Here is a 26,066-nt window from a genome sequence, read left to right as displayed (position 1 = left end):
CTCAGATTCTAAAAGTTTTTGTTTTTCGGGAGACACTCTATAAAATCGTTGCCGAATAGGTGGGGAATCACCAACATCAATATCATGCTGGATCATGTCAGTACACGAAGGAATATCAGAAAAAAGCACTTGAAACTCCTTTATCAGATGTATTAATTCCTCACAATTGTCCTGAGATAAATGCCCAAGCATAACCTCTAATTTACTTAACTGCTCAGAATTTCGAAGTCTAGGTTGAATTAAACATTCGTCAAAAATATCCTTCTCAACCCCACTTTCGCCCCCTACAGCAATCGCAGCAGGTTTGATTTCAGCATCTCCAACAGCGTCGTTTTGTCCCATTTTTGGAAACAAATAAGGCTTCAATAGATTTACATGACACAACTGAGCCTTCTTTCTATCTGGAGTGGAAATCATATAGCTTTGTTCTGAAAGTTTTTCGAGCACAGTATAAGGTCCAGAAAATCTGGCAGCAAGAGAGGAACCAGTCTTCGGAAGCATCACCAAAACCTGATCTCCAGAACTGAAGTCCCTGCCTTCTGCCTTACGATCAAACCAGGTTTTCATTTTAGATTGTGCCTTACCCAGATTTTCACGGGCTAAAGTACCGGCCAAATACAACCTAAATCGGAATCCATTTACATAATCCAAAAGATTTGTTGGTGGTTCAGTTTCCAATAAATCATCCCGCAAAAGCGCAAGCGGTCCCCTTACCGTATGTCCAAATACTAGATCATTAGGGCTGAAACCCAAACTTTCTTGAATGACCTCGCGAGCAGCAAGCATCAACCAAGGAAGTCCCTCCTCCCAGTCTTTCATCAATTCAGTACAGTACGCTCTCAACAACTGTTTTAATGTTTGATGAAAGCGTTCAAGGGATCCCTGACTCTCAGGATGAAAAGCACTGCTTTTGTGATGATCTACTCGCAACTGTTTTAGAATTTGGGCAAACATATGTGATGTAAAATTTGTTCCCCTGTCCGACTGAATTACACGAGGAATTCCAAATATGGAAATAAATTGAGTCAAAGCTTTCACTACAGACCTTGTAGTAATATTGCGCAACGGATACGCAGCAGGATATCGCGTGGTTTGGCACATCACGGTCAACATATAGACGGAGCCAGATTTAGAAGGAGGTAATGGCCCCACACAATCAATCGTTAAATACTCAAAGGGATTTTTCACCACAGGTATAGGATACAATGGAGCAGGAGATAACACTTCATTCGGTTTTCCGACCAATTGACAGACATGGCAAGTTTTTATAAAAGCAGCCACGTCTCGCTTTAATCGAGGCCAAAAGAAATAACGCATCACACTGTGATAGGTTTTCTTTTTCTCCAAAGTGACCAGCAATGTCTCCGTGAGCGGTTTTTAAAATGAACTCCCGCAATCCCTTTGGTACCACTATCTGAACCACCGGGTCACCCAGAATTTTATCATAACACGGCGTCCATTTACGAAGTAACAATCCGTTCTGTGTAAAATACCCGCTAGCCAAACTTTATCTCATATTCTGATTTAACAGATTCAAACAATGCGTTCAGCTGCACATCGTTTTTTTGCTCAACAATCAAATCCTGCCGAGAAATCGATGGAACAAACCAAGACAAATTCCTAGAAAGATCACAAGGAAATCCCTCCTGGTCTTCATACTCATCCATACCTTTGTTCTTACTCATCGCTCGTGTTACGGCACAGGAACAGAAAACTTCAGGCAGTTCTTGCACACATTTGTCTGACTCGACCCAACAGACCGGAGTGGGTTTAACAACAGGAAACACTTCCGTACCCCATATTTTACTCCCCGCCAAATTATTTCCCAAAATCAAATCCACCCCCTCAATAGGCAAAACTGATCTTAATGCAATTTCCACCTCACACGACGTCAGATTCTAACTGAACTCGATGCAGAGGAGCCGAAAATACGTCTAATCCAATACCTTGAATTAGAACACTTTTCCCCGTATCTGATTTTGAAGAAAACGGTAGTTTCGAATCCAATAAGAAAGATTCAGATGATCCTGTATCACGTAATATCGTAACAGGCACTCGCAAAAAATCTTTCAACGACACAGTCCCCATAGTTATAAACGGTTCATATCCTGCTTGCAAAAGACCCTGTTTCCCTCCGTAAGTCTTAGCTCCTCCTACCTCTGATTTCAAAATCAAACCAGTAGTTGACACGAGACCCACAGCTTTTGGAACCACAGACTTATACTTATTTCTTAATATAGGGCACTCCTTTTTCCAATGACCCTTTTCCAAACAATTCCTGCAACTCGAATCTGGATCCAGTTTCCTAACATGCTCTGATCTGTTTGGACTCATTCTCCTTACATTTCCGCTGTTACTTGGCTTTTTAAAAAAAATAATCACTGGTGTTTTTGTGGATTAGTACATATTCGTCTGCAAGAATGGCAGCCTCAGCAGCCGTTGTCACCTTATGTTCATTTACATACATCGCGACACGCTCTGGAATAATGTTTTTAAACTGCTCCAAAACTATTAGATTAGAAAGCTCTTCAAAAGTACTAACACTCAACGATGTACGCCAACGATTAAAGAGACTTGTCAATTCTCTTGCCACTTCAACGTGCGTTTTACGCTCATCTTTTTTCCAACCTCTAAAACGTCGCCGATAAGCTTCAGGGACAAGTTCATACGCTTTTAAAACTGCCTCTTTTACTACCTTATAGTTCTTTCGATTTTCAGAAGAAAGTGAAATGAAGGCTTCCTGAGCTTTTCCTTCCAAAACACTTTGTAGTAAAAGTGTACGTTCCACATCGCTCCAGCCTCTATCCTCAGCCAAGCTTTCGAACAGAGAAAAAAACACATCTGGATCTCGATCATTGAATTTAGGTAAGAGTTTAATCATCTGTACTAGACCGATCATTCGATTTCCACTCGCCCCTGCAATTCCCTGATCATTTAAGGAATCACCATTTGCACCAGAAAGCTTTCCTTGTCCGATCAAATTTAACCGTTCTGCGTCCTGAGCCAATTTCATCTCCTCAACTCTTTTAGTGTTGCATTCTAAAAGTCTCAAATTTGCGTTCTTGTTCTCGCTCTTGGCTTTTCAATTTCTGTAACTCAAGTTCTCTGTCCAATTCACGTTCTTTATTTTGTATCTTAAGGATTTCTAACTGTTGTTCATAGGTTAACCTGTTAGGATCCAACAACGCATGAGGTGTCGAAGTACCTTCAGGTGTCACCTCTTCATCAGACTGTGTCTCTGAAGTCAAAACTAACATCTCTCTTAATTTCTCTTCTACAGCCCCTCGCAGAGGTTTTACCTTAGTTCTTTTCGCTAAAGCCAATTCAAACTCAATGTTCGGCTACTTTAAATAATTGCTCTTTTGAAAGGCGCTCTAATTTACCCATCGTAGGAGCAACAATAAAATCTTGTAACAAATCCATTTTAATTTTACTTTGTTACTTTAAGAACGTTTGAACAACAAAGTATGTAATACTCACCAAAGCCAACAGGTCACACTTTAATTGCCAGAAAAATTTGTTAAAGCCACCCCGTATCTAAATAATATACATACACAACTAATTATACTCAACCCTAGTCTTCGGCACGCCCACATGCAGCTCAACTGCTAACCAGTCTACCCGCGTCCGACGCACCAAAAACAACAAACTAAAATAACAAACTAAAATAACAAAAAGCGTTAAGCGCTCTTCAGCCTAACACGGGGTTATTATTTTTTTTTGGGCTTATGCAGTCTAAACCGCAACATCTGAACAATTTAGTGCAACTGCTGGACAATTCTCTCTCCAGTCCAAAACCACTAATCAAAACAAACATCTTTCATATGGCACTCCCCAAAACTTATTTTACCCAACCAATAATTTTACTTAAAGAATAAACCAAACTGTAATTCTAAAGAATTACCCAAATCACAATTAAAGAATCATCCACATCACAACTCTAATTAAAGAATTGTCCAAATCATAATTCTAATGAAAGAATTATCCAAATTATAATTCCAATAAAAGAATTATCCAAATTATAATTCTAATGAAAGAATTATCCAAATTATAATTCTAATTAAAGAATTATCCAAATTATAATTCTAATTAAAGAATTATCCAAATTATAATTTTAATGAAAGAATTATCCAAATTATAATTCTAATTAAAGAATTATCCAAATTATAATTCTAATGAAAGAATCATCCAAATTATACCAAAACCCTAAGCCAATTCAGTTAATCCAGGACGAGCCCCCATATGTTACAACCCCTCGGCTCAAGGAGCAGCAACATGAATGGAGAGTCCATACAACATAATCAAATTTGAAACATTTAATATTTAATCAAGAAAACAGACATAACTACATTTAAAGTAAAGAGGAAAAAATCTACAAACACAAAACAACCACATCAAGCGTTGGACTGGAGAGAGTGAAAAGTCAGCATGTCCACCAAGCAGCGAGACCAGCAGAGACCAAGCCCAATTGTTCCCTCTCCCAGAGTGAGAAAGCCAGCGTCTTATAAGCAGCATGGTTAATCACCGTCAATGTTCCACACCTGTGTAGAAGCATTTAACCTGAAGCAGAGCCATAGAGAGAGAGAGTTGCGACACTCTTTGATGTCGCCGCTATGGCTGTCACGTGGTTCATGTAAGCCCCAATATAGTTCCAAAACGTACGCTGGCGGTCATGTTCTTCTATGGGACAGACAGCAGCGATTGCATTATTGAACGGTAAATATAAAATAAAACACACACCCAAGTACTTTTTCAGCTGTTATTGCATTATTGCATTTTGTTAATGTCAGTTTTGCATTTGGAGACAAGTTTTAGGCTATATTTTTGGAGGGAAAAGCTTAGTGTTCATGTTCGCATGTAGCACTGGCTTTAGCGGCTCTAACTTAACTTTTCCATATCATTCATCTGATGATGGACGTCTCATGATATTTATTTTAGCACAACTGGGCTGTATTAGGCTATTGATTCCCGTGATTTTGCTTATAAATTTTGATTCAGCCATTAGCCTACCTTCGTGATCACGCAAAGAGGTCTGCCGTGGCGGTCCGTTCAGAATTCGCTTAGAAGCTAGCTCACTTCTTCTGATGAAAGTGGCCATCCCCAGGACCACAACGTGAAACATGATCATGTTAAGACTAAGAATATTATTTTAAGATTAAAGCCATACACATTATCAAAACTATAACAGATTAAAAACGAATTTAAGCATGGCTGATACAAATGAAGGTTTTCAAATAAAATATTTTTTATTAAACAATGACAGACAACAAAAATGTGTGCTTGTGTGTGTGAACAAGAAAAACAAAAACCAGGGGCAGGTGATCCATGAAACAGACAGGACTGGTGATGGCCATAACAATCCTAAAGGTCCAGCATTGTTCTCACAAGCCGCTTCACTCAAGACAATAATAACATAATGAAAAGTTAGTATATCCCAAAAAATTAAATTAAATAAAAGTTGCTATAAAGGTGGTAGCGATTCATTACCGAACTCTTAGCTGACGAAGTCGCGCTAGATAACTAGCTAGCAGGCAGTGCTTGAAAATTGGTTGAAACAACCAACATAAAATATAAATAATTACGCTGTGCATGTACAAATGAAGACCAGTATAAGCATCGCAAAGGGCCTCTGATACAATATAGACAGTTGACAATTCAAAAGAGGTCGATATTTCAGCAACTTAACTCTGGAACAACTCGACGCGCAGCAATGTAAGTGAATGGGGTCCAACGCCCAAATGACAGTGTTTGGAACTATTCCGATCTTCAAATCCCGGAAGTAGGCGGTTAAAGCGCCGCCATTATTTACAACGGAGGTCTATGGGAGTGTCACAACTCTTTCTCTCTATGGCTCTGACCTGAAGACACAAAAAGTGTTACCCAGAGACACCTGCTGGACAAAACAAAGCACCACAGCCACTTGGATCGTCACATATTATATTCCAAATACTACAAATTACACACTTTGTCTTCAATAATAAATGCACATTAATAAACAAATATTACTTAGCTATACTTTGTACAATATACTATTGTATACTATAATGTATTTTGAAAGTATACTTTCAATGCATTGTTACAATGATAATTTTCAGCACAAAGTTAAAATTTGACCTAAATATATATTTTTAAATAAAGTGCAAATAAATACACTTTTAAAAAATAAACAGATGTTTCACTCGTGTCCGTGTCCATCTACAGCAACCGTTAAAGAGAAACTTCATCCAGAAATGAAAGTGATCTGATCATTTACTCATCTTCATGCCATCCCAGATATGTATGACAAGAAAAATATTTAGTAACACTTTACAATAAGGTCTCATTTGTTAACATTAGTTAATGTATTAACTAACAAAACTGTGAGCAATGTATTATAAATGTCTAAAAAAATAATTAAACATTCATTAATCTTTGTTAGTGTTAGTTGTTCATTGTTTGTTCATGTTAGTTCACTGTGCGTTATCTAATGTTAACAAATACAAGTTTTGATTTAAAAATGTATAAAACATTTTTTAAATGAACATCAACTAAGATTAAAACATGATGTAGAAGAATTTTTCATTGTTAGTTCATGTTTACTAATGTAGTTAACTAATGTGTAACAAATGAAACCTAATTGTAACAATTAACAATTGTAGTGTTACCAAATAATCCATCTCTGTGAGTCCATGTAATGCAAGTGGATTGGCCCCTCAAAACTGATGCTTCAAAAACCACACAAAGTGAACATGACGGTAATCCATAAACCACATTTGATGAATCAATGCTTCTGAAATGAAACAATAGCTGTAAGAAATACAAATATTTAAAACTGTGTAGTGATTTATGGTCTTTAATATTAATATTTAGTATTAATATTGAGTTTTTAGTCACGCGTCACCTAAGGTGAGTGTGAGAATGTCAGATGATTGCTTCCTATATTACGGGGAACCAGCCAAGGAATTTCACCTTGACAATAAAGAACAATAGATTTAAAAGATTGTTGAAAGAATTAGAATTATATTAATTATAGGAAGTTCATCATTTGATCAATCTGAAGGATTTAGTGAGATTCTGGTGAGCTTGTAGAGCCTCTGATTATCAACACAAGAATGACACAGTTTGCAATAAAAATAGATTTATTAACCAAAAGATATACAAGAGTAAAATATCACACTTACTAAATACTACCAAGGACAATGACTAAACTACTAAGGAAATTGAATCAATAATCAAACTACAAACAACTACACAAATGGACGTTAATTCATTTAACACAATAAATGGCAAGTAGATGAGCAATGGATTGGACAAAGCAATGAATGGGTAATTAGAAGTCTACGGAGGAGTCAGTTGTGGTCTTTCTGGATGCTGGTATGAAATAGTTAATAATCATTTATTATGAATACAGATAACGTGTCTAATGTATCCATCTGTATACGCTGACCCGAGATACAGTCTCTACACAAATAGCAATCTCATATAGTAACAACATAATTACACATCATAATTAATTTTGCCATGTTTTCTCTAGATTTAAATGACATTTTCAGCCAGCAAGGTACATGTAGCGCCCCTTAGCGTGTCTTAGCTATTTTATTGAAGTGCGCTCCCCGAATTCCTACTTGGAGAAAGATCTCTCTTTCTGTTATTAATTAATGCACCAATGTAAATTACTAACTTCTCACTATATGTTCACTTTTATTCCTAATAGTCACTTTACTTCATTTATAATAACCACACAATGTCTGTATAGCTAAAATAAAGTAAAATATAGCTGTGAGCAGCGATTGCGGGCCCAAGCCGGTGGCACCGCCACCCTGGTGCCTTTAGTTACACTAAAGCCACCGGGGTGGCGGTGTCACCGGCTTGGGCCCTCCATCGCTGCTCGCAGCTATATTTATATATATATATATATATATATATATATATATATATATATATATATATATATATATATATATATATATATATATAAATAAATGTAACAAAAAATATATACATTATATATATGTAACAATAAATAAATAAATAAATAAATATATATATATATATATATACTGTATATATGGTGTGCATCCACGGCGAGGAACGGGCAGAGAAGAGCGAACGTTTTTTAGTTCATTCCTACTTCCATAGGAATTAATTGAAAACGCTCGCTCTGCACCATTATCCATGTCAGTGCGGACAAACATATTTTACTTTCATTTTTAAGTTAGCAATTCAAAAGCCCCCAGCAGTGTCACACGTTGATTAACCGGTGGTAAAATATTCCTCACCGTCACATACCGGTACCTAGTATATTTTATATAGATACAATAGGCCTACCTGACTTTGAACACAAGAGGGCAGTATAGCACTATGAATGACATATTTTAAAAAGAAAATTTGGACTAAAAAAACATTCTGGATGTTTTTAAACTTAAACAATTATTAAATAGAAAAAAAAAAGAATAAAATGGGTTTAGTTCTGATATTTGTATAATTTTATATAGAAATACATGGTGTATAATTACATTTTTAGAAGATAGGAGGTTTTTAGTGTTTCCTTTTTTGACATTACTTTAATCCCTCGCCATAGCAAAACCGTTTGAGATATTTATTATGCGTTTACAATTTAGCATCTTTAATGTATTTTCATCATGTTGAAAAAGTGTTGTGGGAATAAAATAAACCACTTAAGAGGACTGGGTAAAAATTCAGAGGCTGATTTTGCAAAGAAATCCACATTCAAACCAAAATATCTGACTTCCTGCATCATGTTGAAAAAGTTTTGTGGGAATAAAATAAACCACTTAAGAGGACTGGGTAAAAATTCAGAGGCTGATTTTGCAAAGAAATCCACATTCAAACCAAAATATCTGACTTCCTGTTGGTCTGAGCTAATGACTGTAAATTAGAAAGTTGTCCGGCTTGATGAGAACAATATACGTACTGATTTTTATAACTGTGGGTAAAACTAACCCCCCCACTTTTGTCAAAAGCATTTTGAAAGTGACACACTTCCTGCTACCAATTGGTGGCGCTATAACTTTGACTCACAATAGTTACATCCATCTGATCGGCCTCTTACCACGAACACACTGCTGAAGTTTCATCAAGATCAGTTAATGTGTGCAGAAGTTATAACACTTCGTGTTTCTCTTTTCTCGCCATAAATTCGTTTCCTCGCCACGGCCAAACCGTTCGAGATATCAAAAATCCGTCCGCAATTTAGCATCCTCAATGTCTTGACTTCATGCTGACCGAGTTTTGTGGGGATTGGACGAATTCTCTAGGAGGAGTATTTCACATTCCACAGCAAGCGTTTTCCAAACAACCCATAATAGCCGACTTCCTGTTGGGCTGGCGCAAAACTTAGAGCACGAAAGTTGTTCGGCCCGATGAGATCTATATGTGTACCGAGTTTCATATCATTACATGCAAGTGTGTTTGATTTATGGACAAGTGTTAGGATCCCGTTCCAGGGGGCGCTGTTGAGCCCCCCTGCCACGCCCGGGTACCAGCTTCAGCCCGGCCCTAATGGCCGCACGTTCTGACCTGTGTGCAAAGTTTCAAGAGTTTTCGAGCACGTTTAAGGCCCCAAAAGCCCCTGAAACCTTGAAAAACAGGAATTTTAAACAAATCTCACTCAAAAGACAAATCCCCCCACCCCTCACACACACAGAGACGCAGAGGCAGAGAGAGAGAGGGAGAGAATTCTCCAAAAAATCACATTCAAACCAAAATATCTCACTTCCTGTTGGTCACAGCTTATGACTATAAATTAGAAAGTTGTCCGGCTTGATGAGAACAATATACATAACGATTTTTGTGACTCTACTTAAAACTAAGCCCCCACTTATGACTAAAGGTGGCGCTACTGAGCCCCTCACCACGCCCGTTTCTGAAACTTTGCACATGTCTACGGGCTAATAAATGTGATGTGTCTGTCGAGTTTCATCCAATTTCAAGTATGTTAAGAGTCTCAAAAGCATCAAAAAAGAATATTAAAGTTTGAAGCGTTGCCATGGCAACAGTATTAAAGATATCAAAAATCCTTTCACAGGTCTACATCTGCCGTGTGTTTACATTATACACATAAAGTTTGAAGCAAATCGGGTAAAAATAAGAGGGTGATTTCAAAGCATTTTGAAAGGGACACACTTCCTACTGCCAGTTGGTGGCGCTATAACTTTGACTCACAATAGTCACATCCATGTGATCGGCCTCTTACAACGAACACACTGCTGAAGTTTAATCAAGATCAGTTAATGTATGCAGAAGTTATAACACACTTCCTGTTTCCATTATTCGCCATAAATTTGCTTCCTCGCCACAGCCAAACCGTTTGAGATATCAAAAATCCGTCCGCAATTTATCATCCTCAATGTCTTGACTTCATGCTGACCGAGTTTGGAGGCGAATGGATGAATTCCCTAGGAGGAGTACATTAAATTCCACAGCATGCGTTTCCAAACAACCCATAATAGCCGACTTCCTGTTGGGCTGGCGTAAAAAGTAAAAGTACGAAAGTTGTTCGGCCCGATGAGATCTATATATGTACCGAGTTTCATATTATTACATGCAAGCGTGTCTGATGTATGGACCAAGTTTTCGGACCCCGTTCAAGGGGGCGCTGTCGAGCCCCCCTGCCACGCCCGGGTACCAGCTTCAGCCCGGCCCTGATGGCCGCGGGTTCTGACCCGTGTGCAAAGTTTCAAGAGTTTTCGAGCACGTTAAGGGTCTCAAAAGTGCCCGAAAGGTTGACAGAAAAATAAGAATAAGAAGAATAATAATAATAAAATATAGCTGCGAGCAGCGATTGCGGGCCCAAGCCGGTGGCACCGCCACCCTGGTGCCTTTAGTTACACTAAAGGCACCGGGGTGGCGGTGTCACCTGCTTGGGCCCTCCATCGCTGCTCGCAGCTATATTTATATATATATATATATATATATATATATATATATATATATATATATATATATAAATGTAAAAAAAAAAAAAATATATATATATTATATATATGTAACAAAAAAAAAAAAAATATATATATATATATATATATATATATGGTGTGCGTCCACGGCGAGGAACGGGCAGAGAAGAGCAAACGTTTTTTAGTTAATTCCTACTTCCATAGGAATTCATTGAAAACGCTCGCTCTGCACCATTATCCATTACAGTGCGGACGAACATATTTTACTTTTGTTTTTAAGTTAGCAATTCAAAAGTCCCCAGCGGTGTCACACGTTGATTAACCGGTGGTAAAATATTCCTCACCATCACATACGGGTACCTAGTATATTTTATATTTTACATAGATACAATAGGCCTACCTGACTTTGAACACAAGAGGGCAGTATAGCACTATGAATGACATATATATATATATTTTTTTTTTTTTTTTTGGACTAAAAAAACATTCTGGATGTTTTTAAACTTAAACAATTATTAAATTGAAAAAAACAGAATAAAATGGGTTTAGATCTGATATTTGTATAATTATATATAGAAATAAATGGAGTATAATTACATTTTTAGAAGATAGGTTTTAGGCGTTTCCTTTTTTGACATTACTTTAATCCCTTGCCATAGCAAAACCGTTTGAGATATTTATTATCTGTTTACAATTTAGCTTCTTTAAAGTATTTTCATCATTTTGAAAAAGTTTCGTGGGAATTAAATAAACCACTTAAGAGGAGTGGGTAAAAAATCAGAGGCTGATTTTGCCAAAAGTCCACATTCAGACCAAAATATCTGACTTCCTGTTGATCCAAGCTAATGACTGTTTTTTTTTTTTTTTTATGGTAGTATTATTTTATACAAAAATGTATAATTCTGATGAGAATAAAGTTAGTGTTGATTAAAATTTTAAGGAAAACATATATATTGATCTAATATATATAGCACATTAATTTTAAATTCATTCAGCTTGAATCACCAAACATACAATATTAATTTTATTTAAAGCAAACAATACATTTAAAAGATATGTTCTATGCATATTTTGTCATTTTAAAAATATCCATAAAGTGCTATGCAAAAAGACAAGACCTTAGATATTTCTTTATCCTTTTAATGCAGGACTAATTTTAAACAAACTAAGTGCACGGCTGCATGGTCATTCATGACGGTGCGCGTCCACGGCGAGGAGCGAGCAGAACAAAGCGAACGTTTTTTAGTTCATTACTTCCATAGCAAATAATGGAAAACCCTCGCCCTGCTCCGAAGCATTATCAATGTCGGTGTGGACGGGAGTATTTTACTTTCATTTTAGCGATTTAAAAGCCCTCGCCGGTGTCACACATCGATTAACCGGTGGGAAAATATCCTCAGTCACATAACTAATATATATTTATATATATCATTTTTATATATAAATATTTTATATACAAAAAAGCAAGGCCTTAGAGAATTATTTATCATTTAATGCAGAACAAATGAATGAAATAGTTAAGCTCTTTTCACTGTAACAGACAGACAGCCACACACACACAAACACAGAGAGAGTGAGACCCCCTCCTCCTCCTCGCCACACACACACAGACACCCCCCTCCCCTCCCCACACAGACACACACACACACACACACAGAATGGCAGAGGGCACTCTCTCTGTCAGAGAAAATCCACATTCAAACCAAAATATCTGACTTTCTGTTGATCCGAGCTAATAACTGTAAATTAGAAAGTTGTCCGGCTCGACGAGAACAATATATGTGGCGAGTTTTATAACTGTAAGTAAAACGGACTAAGTTATAACACACATTTTGTTTCTCTTTTCTCGCCATAAATTCATTTCCTCGCCACGGCCAAACCGTTCGAAATATCAAAAATCCGCTGGCAATTTATCATCCTCAATGTCTTGACTTCATGCTGACCGAGTTTGGTGGCAATCCGATCAATTCCCAAGGAGAAGTATATCGAAATCCAGGGGCATGCGTTTCCAAACAACCCATAATAGCTGACTACCTGTTGGGCTGGCGTAAAACTTAGAGCACGAAAGTTGTTCAAGCCGATGAGATCTATATGTGTACCGAGTTTCATATTATTACATGCAAGCGTGTTTGATTTATGGACAAGTGTTCGAATCCCATTCCAGGGGGCGCTGTCGAGCCCCCCTGCCACGCCCGGGTACCAGCTTCAGCCCGGCCCTAATGGCTGCGGGTTCTGACCTGTGTGCAAAGTTTCAAGAGTTTCCGAGCATGTTAAGGGCCCCAAAAGCCCCTGAAACCATGAAAACCAATAATTAAAAGTATTCTCACTCAAAGAAAAATCTCTCCCCCCCCTCTCCCTCTCACTCTCACAGAGAGAGAGAAAATTCTTCGAAACATCCACATTCAAACCAAAATATCTGACTTCCTGTTGGTCGGAGGTAATGAATGTAAATTAGAAAGTTGTCCGGCTCGACGAGAACAATATACGTACTGAGTTTTATCATTGTAGATAAAAGTATAGACCTAACTCCCCCTCTTTTGTCAAAAGGTGGCGCTACTGAGCCCCTGCGCCACGCCCGTTTCTGAAACTTTGCACATGTCTACTGGCTAATAAATGTCATGTGTCTGTCGAGTTTGATGCAATTTCAAGTATGTTAAGAGTCTCAAAAGCATCAAAAAAGAATATTAAAGTTTGATGCGTTGCTACGGCAACAGTATCTAAGATATCAATAATCCTTTCACAGGTCTACATCTGCCGTGTGTCTACATTATACACATAAAGTTTGAAGCAAATCGGTTAAAAATAAGAGGGTGATTTCAAAGCATTTTGAAAGTGACACACTTCCTGCTGCCAGTTGGTGGCGCTATAACTTTGACTCACAATAGTCACATCCATGTGATCGGCCTCTTACAACGAACACACTGTGGAAGTTTCATCAAGATCAGTTAATGTATGCTGAAGTTATAATACACTTCCTGTGACCCTTTATTCGCCATAAATTCGTTTCCTCGCCACAGCCAAACCGTTCGAGATATCAAAAATCCCCTGGCAATTTTTCATCCTCAATGTCTTGACTTCATGCACACCGAGTTTGGAGGCAATTGGATCAATTCTCTAGGAGGAGTAGATCACATTCCACAGCATGCGTTTCCAAACAACCCATAATAGCCGACTTCCTGTTGGGCTGGCGTAAAAAGTAAAAGTAGGAAAGTTGTTCGGCCCGATGAGATCTATATATGTACCGAGTTTCATATTATTACATGCAAGCGTGTCTGATTTATGGACCAAGTTTTCGGACCCCGTTCAAGGGGGCGCTGTTGAGCCCCCCTGCCACGCCCGGGTACCAGCTTCAGCCCGGCCCTGATGGCCGCGGGTTCTGACCCGTGTGCAAAGTTTCAAGAGTTTTCGAGCACGTTAAGGGTCTCAAAAGTGCCCGAAAGGTTGACAGAAAAATAATAATAATAATAATAATAATAAAATATAGCTGCGAGCAGCGATTGCGGGCCCAAGCCGGTGGCACCGCAACCCTGGTGCCTTTAGTTACCTAAAGGCACCGGGGTGGCGGTGCCGCCGGCTTTGGCCCTCCATCGCTGCTCGCAGCTATATTTATATATATATATATATATGTGCGCGCATCTCACGGCAACTTGTTTTCTCATTACTGAATGATTCAGCATTTTGAACGAATCGGTTGACTCAAAGATTCAATGATCAATCCATAAACATCTGTCTCAATCATGAATGACTCAGTCATTCGAACGAATCGTTTGAATGAATGAATCAATGACTCGCTCATTAAGACGGTCGCCTGGCGACACCTAATGGCGGTTTAGTGTTATGTTTAAAAGTATCATTCTTTCCAACGTGTGTGCACCATTATCAATGTCCGTGCGGACGTCCGAATTTTACTTTCACTTTTATATTAGCGATTTAAAAGCACCCGCTCGTGTCACACGTCGATTAACCGATGGGAAAATATCCTCACAGTCATATACCTAATACATTTTTATTTAAATACAATATAGGCCTACCTAGTAAAAAGTTTAATATACTATTTGTATATCCTTTTGGACACAAGAGGGCAGAATAGCCCTATGTTTGCTTTTTTTTGAACCAAATAGCACTAAATAGCCTGTTTTTAACTTTTTTTATACTTCTTGAATTGCAAAAACAGAATAAAATGGGTTTAGTTCTAATATTTGTATAATTTTATATAAAAATAAACGGTGTATAATTACATTTGTAGAAGATATGAGATGTTTTCTGATTCCTTTTTTGACATTACTTTAATCCCTCGCCATATCAAAACCGTTTGAGATATTCAATATCCGTTCACAATTTAGCATCTTTAATGTATTTTCATCATGTTGAAAAAGTTTGGTGTGAATAAAATAAACCACTTAGCAGGACTGGGTAAAAATTCAGAGGCTGATTTTGCAAAGAAATCCACATTCAAACCAAAATATCTGACTTCCTGATGGCCGGAGCTAATGAATGTAAATTAGAAAGTTGTCCGGCTTGATGAGTACAATATACAAACTATTTTTTTTTTACTGTAGTTAAAACTAACCCGCCCACTTTTGTCAAAAGCATGTTGAAAGTGACACACTTCCTGCTGCCAGTTGGTGGCGCTATAACTTTGACTCACAATAGTTACATCCATCTGATCGGCCTCTTATCACGAACACACTGCTGAAGTTTCATCAAGATCAGTTAATGTATGCAGAAGTTATTCCACTTCGTGTTTCTCTTTTCTCGCCATAAATTCGTTTCCTCGCCACGGCCAAACCGTTCGAGATATCAAAAATCCGTCCGCAATTTAGAATCCTCAATGTCTTGAGTTCATGCACACCGAGTTTGGTGGGGATTGGATGAATTCTCTAGGAGGAGTACTTCGCATTCCACAGCAAGCGTTTTCCAAACAACCCATAATAGCCGACTTCCTGTTGGGCTGGCGTAAAACTTAGAGCACGAAAGTTGTTCGGCCCGATGATATCTATATGTGTACTGAGTTTCAAATTAATTCATGCAAGCGTGTTTGATCTATGGACCAAGTTTTGGGACCCCGTTCAAGGGGGCGCTGTTGAGCCCCCCTGCCACGCCCGGGTACCAGCTTCAACCCGTCCCTGATGGCAGAGGGTTCCGACTTGTATGTAAAGTTTCAAGAGTTTTTGAGCACGTTAAGGACCCCAAAAGCCCCTGAAACCTTGATTAACAATATAAAAGCAATAGTCAAATCCCCCCTCCCCTCACACACACAGAGACAGAGAGAGAGGGAGAGAAAATTCTTCAGAAAATCCACATTCAAACCAAAATATCTCTCTTCCTGTTGGTCGGAGATCGTTAATGTAAATTAGAAAGTTGTCCGTCTTGATGAGAACAATACACATACCAAGTTTTGTTGTTGTTGATAAAACTAACCCCCCCACTTATGACTAAAGGTGGCGCTACTGAGCCCCTCACCACGCCCGTTTCTGAAACTTTGCACATGTCTACGGGCTAATAAATGTGATGTGTCTGTCGAGTTTCATCCAATTTCAAGTATGTTAAGAGTCTCAAAAGCATCAAAAAAGAATATTAAAGTTTGAAGCGTTGCCATGGCAACAGTATTAAAGATATCAAAAATCCTTTCACAGGTCTACATCTGCCGTGTGTTTACATTATACACATAAACTTTGAAGCAAATCGGGTAAAAATAAGAGGGTGATTTCAAAGCATTTTGAAAGGGACACACTTCCTGCTGCCAGTTGGTGGCGCTATAACTTTGACTCACAATAGTCACATCCATGTGATCGGCCTCTTACAACGAACACACTGCTGAAGTTTAATCAAGATCAGTTAATGTATGCAGAAGTTATAACACACTTCCTGTTTCCATTATTCGCCATCAATTCGTGTCCTCGCCACGGCCAAACCGTTCGAGATATCAAAAATCTGTCCGCAATTTAGCATCCTCAATGTCTTGACTTCATGCTGACTGAGTTTGGAGGCGAATGGATGAATTCCCTAGGAGGAGTACATTAAATTCCACAGCATGCGTTTCCAAACAACCCATAATAGCCGACTTCCTGTTGGGCTGGCGTAAAAAGTAAAAGTACGAAAGTTGTTCGGCCCGATGAGATCTATATGTGTTCCGAGTTTCATATTATTACATGCAAGCGTGTCTGATTTATGGACCAAGTTTTCGGACCCCGTTCAAGGGGGCGCTGTCGAGCCCCCCTGCCACGCCCGGGTACCAGCTTCAGCCCGGCCCTGATGGCCGCGGGTTCTGACCCGTGTGCAAAGTTTCAAGAGTTTTCGAGCACGTTAAGGGTCTCAAAAGTGCCCGAAAGGTTGACAGAAAAATAAGAATAAGAAGAAGAATAATAATAAATATAGCTGCGAGCAGCGATTGCGGTCCCAAGCCGGTGGCACCGCCACCCTGGTGCCTTTAGTTACACTAAAGGCACCGGGGTGGCGGTTTCACCGGCTTGGGCCCTCCATCGCTGCTCGCAGCTATATTTATATATATATATATATATATATATATATATATATATATATATATATATATATATATATATATATATATATATAACAAAAAAAACAAAAACAAAATATATATATATATATATATATATATTTTTTTAGGTGTGTTTATATATATATATATATATATATGTATTTTTTTTTGTTATATATATATATATATATATATATATATATATATATATATTACATTTTTTGGATGCTAAACATTTGTTTATTATAGGCTTTGTACTTCACTCACGTTCCACTATTGAAGGGAAAAATTATCCTCTTCACATGCGCAAATATGTGCTTGGAAACATCACAGTTTAGCGGTGATTACTGTGTTTAAATAGTCAGTACAATTCATACTATTCAGAGCAGTGTAATTTTTATATGTTAGGTTGACTATTTTATTATTATATTTTATAAAGGCTATAATGAACAGACTGCGATATCAAGATTGCAATGCGCTCGCTCTGCACCATTATCAATGTCCGTGCGGACGAACATATTTTACTTTCGTTTTTAAGTTACCGATTCAAAAGCCCCCAGCGGTGTCACACATCGATTAACCGGTGGGAAAATTTTCCCACAGTCACATCCCTAATATATTTATATATAAATACAATAGGCCAACCTGAAAGAGAATTTTACTTGCCCGACCAGAGTAGCCTGATTAGAACGTCAATGACAAAAAAATAACTTGGGAATCACTAAAACGAGAGATTATTCTAATTTTATTACATTCATTTTAAGTTGCAATCAACAGTTGTTAATAAATGGATTACCAGTAATCAGTTGATCAATGGTAACAAGGTTGCGCTGCTGAGGCTCGTGCAGCTTCTCCAGAAGAAATGTAAACAAATGAGATCAGCACACAAAAAACAAACTCAGTTAACAACTTACTGACTATAAAAATTATAAATATGGAGTTTTGATATATTTTATAACAGTTAAGCAACCTCACTTGACGAGAAGGCTGTTTCCTGAATACAATCACGATTGAAACTGTGACATTGATTTCATACAACAGGTTAAAAAACAGTTACAATCAAGTCACTTACATTTTAGATGCAATATTGACTGTTTTTGTTCTGTTTCAGCAGCGAAAATAGTTAAACAAAAAGATCACAGCAGAATCATCACGCGCATCTCTCAGCAATGTGTTTTCTCATTTTTGAATGTTTCAGCATTTTGAACGAATCGGTTGACTCAAAGATTGAATGATCAATCCATAAACATGTCTTAATCATGAATGACTCAGTCATTCAAACGAATCGTTTGAACGAATGAATCAATGACTCACTCATTAAGACGGTCGCCTGGCGACACTTAATGGCGGTTTAGTGTTATGTTTAAAAGTATCATTCTTTCCAACGTGTGTGTGATTTGTGTGTGCAACATTATCAATGTCCGTGCGGACGTCCGTTTTTTACTTTCACTTTTATATTAGCGATTTAAAAGCACCCGCTCGTGTCACACGTCGATTAACCGTTGGGAAAATATCCTCACAGTCATATACCTAATACATTTATATTTAAATACAATATAGGCCTACCTAGTAAAAAGTTTTATATACTATATTTATATCCTTTTGGACACAAGAGGGCAGTATAGCCCTATATTTGCTTTTTTTGTTGAACCAAATAGCACTAAATAGCCTGTTTTTAACTTTTTTATACTTCTTGAATTGCAAAAACAGAATAAAATGGGTTTAGTTCTAATATTTGTATAATTTTATATAAAAATAAACGGTGTATAATTACATTTGTAGAAGATATTAGATGTTTTCTGATTCCTTTTTGGACATTACTTTAATCCCTCGCCATAGCAAAACCGTTTGAGATATTTATTATCCGTTCACAATTTAGCATATTTAATGTATTTTCATCATGTTGAAAAAGTTTGGTGGGAATAAAATAAATAGTTTAAGAGGAGTGGCTAAAAATTCAGAGGCTGATTTTGCAAAGAAATCCACATTCAGACCAAAATATCTGACTTCCTGATGGCCAGAGCTAATGAATGTAAATTAGAAAGTTGTCCGGCTTGATGAGTACAATATACAAACATTTTTTTTTTTACTGTAGTTAAAACTAACCCGCCCACTTTTGTCAAAAGCATGTTGAAAGTGACACACTTCCTGCTGCCAGTTGGTGGCGCTATAACTTTGACTCACAATAGTTACATCCATCTGATCGGCCTCTTACCACGAACACACTGCTGAAGTTTCATCAAGATCAGTTAATGTATGCAGAAGTTATTCCACTTCGTGTTTCTCTTTTCTCGCCATAAATTCGTTTCCTCGCCACGACCAAACCGTTCGAGATATCAAAAATCCGTCCGCAACTTAGAATCCTCAGTGTCTTGACTTCATGCACACCGAGTTTGGTGGGGATTGGATGAATTCTCTAGGAGGAGTACTTCGCATTCCACAGCAAGCGTTTTCCAAACAACCCATAATAGCCGACTTCCTGTTGGGCTGGCGTAAAACTTAGAGCACGAAAGTTGTTCGGCCCGATGATATCTATATGTGTACTGAGTTTCAAATTAATTCATGCAAGCGTGTTTGATCTATGGACCAAGTTTTGGGACCCCGTTCAAGGGGGCGCTGTTGAGCCCCCCTGCCACGCCCGGGTACCAGCTTCAACCCGTCCCTGATGGCAGGGGTTTCCGACTTGTATGTAAAGTTTCAAGAGTTTTTGAGCACGTTAAGGACCCCAAAAGCCCCTGAAACCTTGATTAACAATATAAAAGCAATAGTCAAATCCCCCCTCCCCTCACACACACAGAGACACAGAGAGAGGGAGAGAAAATTCTTCAGAAAATCCACATTCAAACCAAAATATCTCTCTTCCTGTTGGTCGGAGATTGTTAATGTAAATTAGAAAGTTGTCCGTCTTGATGAGAACAATACACATACCAAGTTTTGTTGCTGTTGATAAAACTAACCCCCCCACTTATGACTAAAGGTGGCGCTACTGAGCCCCTCACCACGCCCGTTTCTGAAACTTTGCACATGTCTACGGGCTAATAAATGTGATGTGTCTGTCGAGTTTCATCCAATTTCAAGTATGTTAAGAGTCTCAAAAGCATCAAAAAAGAATATTAAAGTTTGAAGCGTTGCCATGGCAACAGTATTAAAGATATCAAAAATCCTTTCACAGGTCTACATCTGCCGTGTGTTTACATTATACACATAAACTTTGAAGCAAATCGGGTAAAAATAAGAGGGTGATTTCAAAGCATTTTGAAAGGGACACACTTCCTGCTGCCAGTTGGTGGCGCTACAACTTTGACTCACAATAGTCACATCCATGTGATCGGCCTCTTACAACGAACACACTGCTGAAGTTTAATCAAGATCAGTTAATGTATGCTGAAGTTATAATACACTTCCTGTGTCCCTTATTCGCCATCAATTCGTGTCCTCGCCACGGCCAAACCGTTCAAGATATCAAAAATCCGTCCGCAATTTAGCATCTTCAATGTCTTGTCTTCATGCACACCGAGTTTGGAGGCGATTGGATGAATTCTCTAGAAGGAGTACATTAAATTCCACAGCATGCGTTTCCAAACAACCCATAATAGCCGACTTCCTGTTGGGCTGGCGTAAAAAGTAAAAGTACGAAAGTTGTTCGGCCCGATGAGATCTATATATGTACCGAGTTTCATATTATTACATGCAAGCGTGTCTGATTTATGGACCAAGTTTTCGGACCCCGTTCAAGGGGGCGCTGTTGAGCCCCCCTGCCACGCCCGGGTACCAGCTTCAGCCCGGCCCTGATGGCCGCGGGTTCTGACCCGTGTGCAAAGTTTCAAGAGTTTTAGAGCACGTTAAGGGTCTCAAAAGTGCCCGAAAGGTTGACAGAAAAATAAGAATAAGAATAATAAATAATCCTACCGAAAACAATAGGGCCTTCGCCCTTTCAGGGCTTGGGCCCTAATAATCCTACCGGAAACAATAGGGCCTTCGCCCTTTCAGGGCTTGGGCCCTAAATATAGCTGCGAGCAGCGATTGCGGGCCCAAGCCGGTGGCACCGCCACCCTGGTGCCTTTAGTTACACTAAAGGCACCGGGGTGGCGGTGTCACCGGCTTGGGCCCTCCATCGCTGCTCGCAGCTATATTTATATATATATATATATATATATATATATATATATATATATATATATATATATATATAACAAAAACAATATATATATATATATATATATATTTTTTTTTAAGTGTTTATATATATATATATATATATATATATATATATATAAAATTTTGATGCTAAACATTTGTTTATTATAGGCTTTGTACTTCACTCACGTTCCACTATTGAAGGGAAAAAATTATCCTCTTCACATGCGCAAATATGTGCTTGGAAACATCACAGTTTAGCAGTGATTACTGTGTTTAAATAGTCAGAACAATTCATACTATTCAGAGCAGTGTAATTTTTATATGTTAGGTTGACTATTTAGGGCCCGAGCACCGATGGTGTGAGGACCCTCTTGGAATTGCTCTGTTTATTATTATTATTATTATTATTATTCTTCTCCGCATTTAATTGCATTTTTGAGGGCCTAAACATGCTCGAAAACTCACAAAACTTTGCACACGCGTCAGAACTGGCGAAAATTTACATCTGATATAGGTTTCAGAATTGGACGGGGCAAAATGGCTCGATAGCGCCACCTATAAAAGTTCAACGGAGTGCGCCTCCCGCAACGTTCCACGTACGTGCACGAAATTCGGTACATACATGTAATCACCTAATACCTACAAAAAAGTCTCTTGGAGCATAGCCCTAAACACAACAGGAAGTCAGCCATTTTGAACTTCCTCTCAGATTTTTGTGCAGTTTTTGCCATTTTCATGCCTCGTACTTTAACGAACTCCTCCTACAGTTTTAATCTGATCATCTTCAAATTTGGTGAGTGTAATCTTAAGGCCTTTGCGACGTTAAATTGCGAAGATCTTGAGTTTTCGTCGAAGGGCGGGTCCTCGGCGGCCTGACAAATTTCGATGTTTCGCCATGAAACAGGAAGTTGCTGTAACTCAGGCATGGAATGTCCAATCTGCCCCGAACTTCACACGTTTGATAAGCGTTCTGTCCTGAACACATGACCATGCTCATATTCAGTTATAGTCATAGCGCCACCTGCTGGCAACAGGAAGTGACATGTTTAACACTGTTATGGACTCCTAATAACATATAAAAAAGTGCCAGCAAGTGCTAAACATGCTAACAACATACTAGAAGCATGCTAAAACATGCTAGCAAACTCTTAGCTAAGTGCTAAAGCATGCTAATACTGCAATTAAATAGGAATTTGCTGTAACTCAGGCATGGAATGTCCAATCTGCCCCAAACTTCACACTTTTGATAATCGTTCTGTCCTGAACACATCTACATGAGAATATTCAGTTATAGTAATAGCGCCACCTACTGGTAACAGGAAGTGTCATGTTTAACACGTTGATGCCATTCTAGCAACATGTTAAAAATGCCATTGACTTCTAAACATGCTAGAAACATGTTAAAACATGCTAGCAATACTTAGCTAAGTGCTAAAGCATGCTAATTCAATGAAACAGGATGTTGTTGTTACTCAAGAAGGCAATGTCCAATCTGCGCCAAACTTCACACTTTTGATAAGCGTTCTGTCCTGGACACATGACCATGCTCATATTCAGTTACAGTCATAGCGCCACCTGCTGGCAACAGGAAGTGACATGTTAAACACTGTTGTGGACTCCTAATAACATATAAAAAAGTTCCAGCATGTGCTAAACATGCTAACAACATACTAGAAACATGTTAAAACATGCTAGCAAACACTTAGCTTAGTGCTTAAGCATGCTAATACTGCAATTAAATAGGAATTTGCTGAAACACAGGCACGGAATGTCCAGTCTGCCCCAAACGTCACACGTTTGATAAGAGTCATGGCCTGAACACATCTACATGAGAATATTCAGTTATAGTAATAGCGCCACCTACTGGTAACAGGAAGTGTCATGTTTAACACGTTGATGCCGTTCTAGCAACATGTTAAAAATGCCATTGACTTCTAAACATGCTAGAAACATGTTAAAACATGCTAGCAAAACTTAGCTAAGTGCTAAAGCATGTTAATTCAATGAAACAGGATGTTGTTGTTACTCAAGAAGGCAATGTCCAATCTGCGCCAAACTTCACTCTTTTGATAAGCGTTCTGTCCTGAACACATGACCATGCTCATATTCAGTTACAGTCATAGCGCCACCTGCTGGCAACAGGAAGTGACATGTTAAACACTGTTGTGGACTCCTAATAACATATAAAAAAGTTCCAGCATGTGCTAAACATGCTAACAACATACTAGAAACATGTTAAAAAATGCTAGCAAACACTTAGCTTAGTGCTAAAGCATGCTAATACTGCAATTAAATAGGAATTTGCTGTAACACAGGCACGGAATGTCCAGTCTGCCCCAAACTTCACACGTTTGATAAGAGTCATGGCCTGAACACATCTACATGAGAATATTCAGTTATAGTAATAGCGCCACCTACTGGTAACAGGAAGTGTCATGTTTAACACGTTGATGCCGTTCTAGCAACATGTTAAAAATACCATTGACTTCTAAACATGCTAGAAACATGTTAAAACATGCTAGCAATACTAAGCTAAGTGCTAAAGCATGCTAATATAATGAAACAGGATGTTGTTGTTACTCAAGAAGGCAATGTCCAATCCGCGCCAAACTTCACACTTTTGATAAGCGTTCTGTCTTGAACACATGACAATGCTCATATTCAGTTACAGTCAAAGCGCCACCTGCTGGCAACAGGAAGTGACATGTTAAACACTGTTGTGGACTCCTAATAACATATAAAAAAAATGCCAGTAGGTGCTTAACATCCTACCAACATACTAGAAACATGCTAAAACATACTAGTAAACACTATAAGTACTAAACCATACTATTACTACAATTAAATATGAATTTGCTGTAACTCAAACATACAATATCCAATCTGCCCCAAACTTCACATACTTGATAAAAGTCCTGCACTGAACACATCTACAAAGCAATATTCAGATATATAACCCCACCTACTGCCAACAGAAACTGAACTGGTTAACACAGTAATGCAGTACTAACCACATACCTATTGTGTACTAAGCATGCTAAAAACATACTAAACATGCTAGCAACTACTATATACTGTATACCTCCTTAAATGCACATTGCCCAACCATGCTCTGTCTTCCTAAAGCCAACGAGTGACGATGGCACGGGTGCGAGGGCCCTTTCATCGCTGCTTGCAGCTTTAATTTATTATTATATTTTATAAAGGCTATAATGAACAGACTGCGATATCAAGATTGCAATGCGCTCGCTCTGCACCATTATCAATGTCCGTGCAGACGAACATATTTTACTTTCGTTTTTAAGTTACCGATTCAAAAGCCCCCAGCAGTGTCACACATCGATTAACCGGTGGGAAAATTTTCCCACAGTCACATCCCTAATATATTTATATATAAATACAATAGGCCAACCTGAAAGAGAATTTTACTTGCCCGACCAGAGTAGCCTGATTAGAACGTCAATGACAAAAAAATAACTTGGGAATCACTAAAACGAGAGATTATTCTAATTTTATTACATTAATTTTAAGTTGCAATCAACAGTTGTTAATAAATGGATTACCAGTAATCAGTTGATCAATGGTAACAAGGTTGCGCTGCTGAGGCTCATGCAGCTTCTCCAGGAGAAATGTAAACAAATGAGATCAGCACACAAAAAACAAACTCAGTTAACAACTTACTGACTATAAAAATTATAAATATGGAGTTTTGATATATTTTATAACAGTTAAGCAACCTCACTTGACGAGAAGGCTGTTTCCTGAATACAATCACGATTGAAACTGTGACATTGATTTCATACAACAGGTTAAAAAACAGTTACAATCAAGTCACTTACATTTTAGATGCAATATTGACTGTTTTTGTTCTGTTTCAGCAGCGAAAATAGTTAAACAAAAAGATCACAGCAGAATCATCACGCGCATCTCTCAGCAATGTGTTTTCTCATTTCTGAATGATTCAGCATTTTGAACGAATCGGTTGACTCAAAGATTGAATGATCAATCCATAAACATATGTCTTAATCATGAATGACTCAGTCATTCAAACGAATCGTTTGAACGAATGAATCAATGACTCACTCATTAAGACGGTCGCCTGGCGACACTTAATGGCGGTTTAGTGTTATGTTTAAAAGTATCATTCTTTCCAACGTGTGTGTGATTTGTGTGTGCAACATTATCAATGTCCGTGCGGACGTCCGTATTTTTCTTTCACTTTTATATTAGCAATTTAAAAGCACCCGCTCGTGTCACACGTCGATTAACTGGTGGGAAAATATCCTCAGACACATACCTAATAAATGTATATTTAAATACAATATTGGCCTAGCTGGTAAAAAGTTTTATATACTATTTTGATGTCCTTTTGGATACAAGAGGGCAGAATAGCCCTATGTATGACTTTTTTTTTTTTTTTTTTACTGTTTTTAATTTTAGAATAAAATTAGAATAAAATTCTTTTTAAAAACAGAAAAAAATGGGTTTAGTTGTAATATTTGTATACTTTTATATAGAAATAAATG

General features: G+C 38.1%; 1 protein-coding gene and 1 long non-coding RNA gene across 3 annotated transcripts in view; one reads left to right on the top strand and one right to left on the bottom strand.

The window, feature by feature from the left end:
- The window catches only part of LOC309506213 (uncharacterized protein), a 415,585-nt gene that overhangs the window by 223,430 nt on the left and 166,089 nt on the right, over positions 1 to 26,066 (top strand). The window lies entirely within an intron of this gene.
- The window catches only part of LOC309506546, a 157,327-nt gene continuing 136,484 nt past the window's right edge, over positions 5,224 to 26,066 (bottom strand). Inside the window, exon 2 of the long non-coding RNA XR_014208856.1 lies at positions 5,224 to 5,858. This is a non-coding gene — a long non-coding RNA (uncharacterized lncRNA). The remainder of the gene's footprint in view (positions 5,859 to 26,066) is intronic.

The sequence above is a fragment of the Leuciscus leuciscus genome (assembly GCF_965113295.1).
Source record: "Leuciscus leuciscus genome assembly, chromosome: 9".
In the NCBI taxonomy this organism is placed as follows: domain Eukaryota; kingdom Metazoa; phylum Chordata; class Actinopteri; order Cypriniformes; family Leuciscidae; genus Leuciscus; species Leuciscus leuciscus.
The sequence above is the reverse complement of the archived record's forward strand: the minus strand, read 5'-3'. Positions and strand labels throughout refer to the sequence as shown.